Source organism: Apium graveolens, chromosome 6 (assembly GCF_009905375.1).
Source record: "Apium graveolens cultivar Ventura chromosome 6, ASM990537v1, whole genome shotgun sequence".
In the NCBI taxonomy this organism is placed as follows: Eukaryota; Viridiplantae; Streptophyta; class Magnoliopsida; order Apiales; family Apiaceae; genus Apium; species Apium graveolens.
The window spans coordinates 108,846,738-108,853,549 of record NC_133652.1 but is presented as its reverse complement, the minus strand read 5'-3'; the positions used below and the strand labels follow the sequence as shown (position 1 = coordinate 108,853,549).

Here is a 6,812-nt window from a genome sequence, read left to right as displayed (position 1 = left end):
GACTCAGTGATTAGGACGTAGTAGTTACTTACTCTTTTCGGTTGTGTTTCAGGTACTCTAGCAAGCGTTTATGCAAACTCGTTATCGTGCTCGCAAGAGGACTTTAGATACAGCTGAGGAGACAGACGAAGTTCTTGATATTCCGGAGAAGTTAGATTTTGAGGATTCGGATTCAGGAACTGAGCAGAAAGAACCAGTAAACATGGGAGATCGTATTGTTCAAGCTGATCCAGCTCTTATGGATTTTTCTCGGCCTAAAATTGATGACATTCAGTCAAGCATCCTTCATCCGGCTATTCAAGCTAACACCTTTGAAATCAAGCCGGGCACTATTCAGATGGTGCAGAATTCTGTTTCTTTTGGAGGAGCGGCAACTGAAGACCCCAACATGCACATAAGGAATTTTGTCGAGATCTGCAGCACTTTTAAGTATAATGGCGTGACTGATGAGGCTATCAAGTTGAGGCTTTTCCCATTCTCACTAAGGGACAAGGCTAAAGACTGGTTACATTCTGAACCAGCTGGGTCCATCACTACGTGGCAAGATCTTGCGCAAAAGTTTCTGGTGAAGTTTTATCCGATGGCAAAGACTGCTGCTATGAGGAGTGCTCTTACTCAGTTTGCACAGCAACCTACAGAATCTATGTGCGAGGCTTGGGAACGCTACAAGGAAATGTTGAGAAAATGTCCACATCATGGAATGCCGGATTGGATGGTGATAACTGGTTTCTATAATGGTTTGGGGGCTCAATCTCGGCCCATGCTCGATGCAGCAGCTGGAGGCGCCTTATGGGCTAAAAGCTATACTGAGGCGTATAATCTTATAGAGACGATGGCTGTAAATGAGCATCAAAACCCAACTCAGAGGATGACGTCAGGCAAGGTAGCAGGTATTCTGGAAGTTGATGCAGCCACCGCTATTGCAGCCCAGCTCCAAGCGCTATCAATGAAGGTTGATTCTCTGGCTACGTATGGAGTTAATCAAATAGCTATGGTTTGTGAGCTTTGTGCAGGTTCTCATGCTACGGATCAGTGTTCTCTTATAAACGAATCTGTTCAGTATGTGAATAATTATCAGCGACAACAGCAGCCTGTGCCAGTGACCTATCATCCTAACAACAGAAATCATCCAAATTTCAGCTGGGGGAATAATCAGAATGCTATTCAGCCACCGTATCAGCAAGGAGTGAATAAACAGTTTAACCCACCTGGATTCCAGCAACCACAGCAGTATGCTACAAGGCAATCATATCCTCAACAAGGAAGTGCAGCTGCACCTACTAGTGCTGATTTTGAGGAACTTAAGCTGTTGTGCAAGAGTCAGGCGGTTTCTATCAAGACCTTGGAAAATCAAATTGGTCAATTAGCCAATGCAGTGCTCAATCGTCAACCTGGCACTCTTCCCAGTGACACGGAAGTACCAGGCAGGAAGGAAGCTAAAGAGCAAGTCAAGGCTATTACCTTAAGGTCTGAAAAAGTAGCTGATGCTGAAAAGGCAAAAGAAGTAGAAGCTGAAATTAGAGGTGAAGAATCTAAGCAAAAGGAGAAAGCGGCGGAACCAAGGAAGACTACTGTTGAACACACTCTGCCTGAGGCTAATACAGAAGAGAAACAGCTCTATCCTCCACCACCTTTTCCTAAGAGATTGCAGCAACAAAAGCTGGATAGACAGTTCAGGAAGTTTCTGGAGGTGTTCAAGAAACTTCACATCAATATACCTTTCGCTGAGGCTCTGGAACAAATGCCTAGTTATGCGAAGTTTATGACGACTATTCTTTCAAGGAAGGTGAAACTGGATGACCTTGAAACCTTTGCTCTCACGGAAGAATGCAGCGCTGTTCTGCAACAAAAGTTACCACCAAAACTGAAAGATCCAGGAAGCTTCACCATTCCTTGCACAATTGGCAATCTGACATTTGACAAGTGCCTTTGTGATTTGGGAGCAAGCATCAATCTGATGCCGTTGTCGATCTTTAAAAAGCTGTATCTGCCTGATCCAAAACCCACATACATGTCGCTACAATTGGTTGACCGTTCCATTACTTACCCAAGGGGCATAGTTGAGGATGTGCTCGTCAAAGTGGATAAGCTCTTCTTTCCTACAGATTTTGTTATTCTGGATTTTGAGGAAGATAAGAAGATTTCCATAATCTTGGGAAGGCCTTTCTTGGCTACTGGCCGTACCTTGATAGATGTGCAAAAAGGGGAACTTACTATGCGGGTCTAAGATCAGGATGTGACCTTCAACGTATTCAAGGCAATGAAATTCCCTACAGAAGATGAGGAGTGCTTAAAAGTGGATGTGATTGATTCTGCGGTTACTTCGGAACTCGATCACATGCTAATGTCTGATGCATTAGAAAAGGCCTTAGTGGGGGATTTTGACAGCGATGATGAAGATAGCAACGAGCAATTACAATATCTGAACGCTTCTCCCTGGAAGCGAAAGCTGGACATACCATTTGAATCTCTTGGTACTTCTGACCTCAAGAACGCCGAAGGGAAGCTCAAAACATCAATAGAGGAAGCACCTACCTTGGAGCTCAAGCCATTACCTGAACACTTGAGGTATGCTTTTTTAGGTGATTCATCTACGTTACCTGTTATTATTTCATCTGACCTTTCAGGTAGTGAGGAAGACAAGCTCTTAAGGATTTTGAGAGAATTCAAATCGGCTATAGGATGGACCATAGCAGACATCAAGGGGATAAGTCCTTCATATTGTATGCATAAAATTCTGCTAGAAGAAGGTAGTAAGCCAACTGTGGAACAGCAGCGAAGACTGAATCCCATCATGAAGGAGGTGGTGAAGAAAGAAATTCTGAAATGGCTAGATGCAGGCATCATTTATCCTATTTCTGACAGCTCATGGGTGAGCCCCGTACAATGTGTACCTAAGAAGGGAGGTATCACTGTGGTCGCAAATGAAAAAAATGAGCTCATCCCTACTCGAATAGTTACAGGATGGAGAGTATGCATGGATTATAGAAAATTGAACAAAGCCACAAGGAAGGATCACTTCCCTCTTCCATTTATTGATCAGATGCTTGACAGATTGGCGGGACATGAGTATTTTTGTCTTCTGGATGGTTATTCCGGGTATAATCAGATTTGTATTGCACCAGAGGATCAGGAAAAGACTACCTTCACTTGTCCATTTGGCACATTTACTTTTCGCAGAGTTTCGTTTGGGTTATGTGGCGCACCGGCCACCTTTCAGAGATGTATGATGGCTATATTCTCTGACATGATTGGAAATAACGTCGAAGTGTTCATGGATGACTTCTCCGTCTTTGGATACTCATATGATGAATGTTTGAATAATCTATGCGCCGTACTCAAAAGATGCGTGGAAACTAATTTGGTGCTTAATTGGGAGAAATGTCATTTTATGGTGCGTGAAGGCATTATCCTTGGGCATAAGGTCTCTAGCAAGGGTTTGGAGGTGGACAAGGCCAAGGTGGGAGTCATTGAAAATCTTCCCCCACCTAATTCTGTGAAAGGAATCCGTAGTTTTCTTGGTCATGCGGGTTTTTATCGGTGATTCATCAAGGACTTTTCAAAGATATCTAAGCCGTTGTGCAATTTGCTTGAGAAAGATGTGCCGTTCAAATTCGATGATGAATGTTTGGCAGCATTCGAGACTCTCAAGAAGAGTTTGATCACGGCACCAGTCATTACAGCACCAGATTGGACAGAACCATTTGAGATGATGTGTGATGCGAGTGATTATGCGGTAGGTGCAGTTCTGGGACAGCGCAAGAAAAATCTCTTCCATGTGGTATACTATGCGAGTAAGACTTTAAATGGTGCCCAATTGAACTACACCACTACTGAGAATGAGCTTTTGGTTATAGTCTTTGGCTTTGAGAAATTTCGATCTTATCTGCTTGGTACGAAAGTAACAGTATTCACTGATCATGCAGCTATTCGCTATCTGGTTTCTAAGAAGGATTCCAAGCCGAGACTCATTCATTGGGTGCTTTTACTTCAGGAATTTGAGTTAGAGATCAAAGATAGAAAAGGTACTGAGAATCAAGTAGCTGACCATCTCTCTAGGTTGGAGAATCCCGATTCTACTTCACAAGATAGGACGTTAATCAATGAATCTTTTCCGGATGAGCAGTTGTTTGCAATTCAGGAGGAAGAACCATGGTTTGCAGATATTGTAAACTATCTCGTCAGCAACATAATGCCTCCTAATTTAACATCCGCCCAAAAGAAGAAGTTTCTGCATGAGGTGAAGTGGTATATATGGGATGAACCATATTTGTTTAGACAGGGAGCTGACCAGATCATCAGGAGATGTATCCCATTCTGTGAGACGGAGGGGATATTACAAGACTGCCATTCCACGGTTTATGGTGGACACTATGGAGGTGAGAAGACGGCAGCTCGTATTCTGCAAGCAGGTTTTTTCTGGCCTACTTTGTTCAAGGATGCTCATCAGTTTGTTTTAAGGTGTGATCATTGCCAAAGAGTGGGAAATTTGTCAAGGAAGGATGAGATGCCATTAAATATGATGCTTGAAGTCGAGGTCTTTGATGTATGGGGAATCGATTTCATGGGGCCTTTTATCGCGTCTTGCAATAATCAGTACATCTTGCTGGCAGTCGATTATGTTTCAAAATGGGTCGAAGTTAAAGCTTTACCGACAAATGATGCAAAGGCAGTGCTAAATTTTCTTCATAAGCAAATTTTCACAAGGTTTGGAACACCTCGGGTAATCATAAGTGATGAAGGATCGCATTTTTGCAACCGTAAGTTCACTTCTATGATGCAGCGTTATAATGTGAATCATCGAGTAGCTACTGCCTATCATCCGCAAACAAATGGTCAAGCGGAATGTCTAACAGAGAGATAAAGCGCATTCTAGAGAAGGTTGTTTGTCCGTCAAGGAAGGATTGGTCTTTAAAGCTCGATGAAGCTGTTTGGGCTTACAGAACAGCATACAAAACTCCACTTGGGATGTCACCGTTCCAGTTGGTGTACGGTAAGGGATGTCATCTACCTGCGGAGCTTGAGCATAAGGCCTACTGGGCATTGAAGAAGTTGAACCTGGATTTAGATGCAGCTGGTAAGAAAAGAATGCTTCAGCTTAATGAACTGGATGAATTTCAACTTCAAGCGTACGAAAATAACAAAATGTATAAGGAAAAGGTGAAGAGGTGGCACGATAGGAAGCTACATCCAAAGTTATTTGTGCCAGGGCAACAAGTTCTCTTATTCAACTCTCGGCTCTGACTTTTTCCTGGGAAGTTGAAATCAAGGTGGTCTGGACCTTTTATTGTCAAAACTGTGTTTCCACATGGAGCGGTGGAAATTTTTGAAAATGATACGGACCAAGCATTCAAGGTTAATGGTCAGCGGTTGAAGCACTACTATGGGGACATGGCAAACCGAGAAGTGGTTAGTGCCATTTTGTTGACTACTTGAGCAGGGTACGAAACGTCAAGCTAATGACGAAAAAAAAAGCGCTGCGTGGGAGGCAACCCATGAATTATTGTTACAGGAACCCTTAGAAGTTAATAACCTATCCAAAAACACAAAAAAATCAGAAAACAGGGGCTAAAAAAAAAAATTTCCAGTGACCCCCTGCCCGCCCGCGCAGCTAAGCTGAGCGGCCGCGCAGCTATGCTGAGCGGCCGCGCAGGGGTCGAGGACCGGAAATTTTTTTACAGTTCAGAAAAAAAAAAACCAAATAAAAACAAACACAAAAACAGTTTTAGCCCATAAACCCACGATTTGTTCCCACTACCCCATCATTTTATCCCTTAATTCCCAAACCCTAATCTAATCCACACCCTATATATACATACACCTATCCTACATATCTCCCACAAAACTTCCTATACTTAAACCCTCTCACAAACATCAAATATCAGTTCTTACATGCTTTTATTCATGAATCAATGGCACCCAAGAGAGCACGCACTATTGACAGCAGCAGCACAGTTCCTACTGCTGATTCATCGAGGGGTACTGCTGCAAGGCCTCGGTTAACTGACAGAGCCGCGGAGGAGGAGTACATAGGCTGTTGGGTAAGCCGATTCTGAAGGAGAGGGGGTTTTTACCATCGAGGAGGGATGGTGAGTTGTTGCCCATGATTGCTGAGAAGGGGTGGATAGCTTTTTGTGAGTCACCCGAAGCAGTACCGATGAGCGTTGTTCGCGAGTTCTACGCGAACGCGAAGGCTGAAAAAAATGGGTTTTCTGTGGTCCATGGGCTGACGGTTGATTATCATCCTGCGGCGATTCGCCGTGTGATTGGACAGCGAGAGAGGAAGCCCGAGGAGGAGAACTGGAATGAAAAGACTGCTGAGGATTTTGACTTGGATTTGATTTGTGCGACTCTCTGTCGACCGGGCACAGTTTGGACCCGCAGTATAGGCAATAATGAGTATCGTCACTTTCCGGCGATTGCCATGAACAGGTATGCCCGTGCAAGGAATGCATTTATTTGTGCTAATATTTTGCCTTCTTCGCATGCACACGAGGTCACAGTTGAGAGAGCACAGCTGTTGTGGGGAATTCTGAATGAGGAGTACTATGTGGACCTTGGTGAGTTTATCTACCAAGGAATTCTGAAGTTTTTGAGGGGAGCAAAGCATATGAACATCCCTTATGCATCTACGGTTACGAAGCTATGCCGAGCAGTGGGAGTGAACTGGCCGGCTCATGAGCAGTTGCAGTTGCCAGCCGCTCCGATTGATTCTGGCACTCTGAATGGGATGCAGGAGTGGACCGGTGGTGAGCCTGAGGAGCATGGGCTGGGTTATCGTCTTCCAGGAGGGCGTCCAGCACGAGGTGCTA

General features: G+C 44.1%; 1 non-coding gene across 1 annotated transcript; it reads right to left on the bottom strand.

The window, feature by feature from the left end:
• Positions 1–595: 595 nt before the first annotated feature.
• Positions 596–702, bottom strand: LOC141669253 (small nucleolar RNA R71). The gene has a single exon (XR_012553542.1). It is a non-coding gene; the product is annotated as a small nucleolar RNA R71 (small nucleolar RNA).
• Positions 703–6,812: the final 6,110 nt, after the last annotated feature.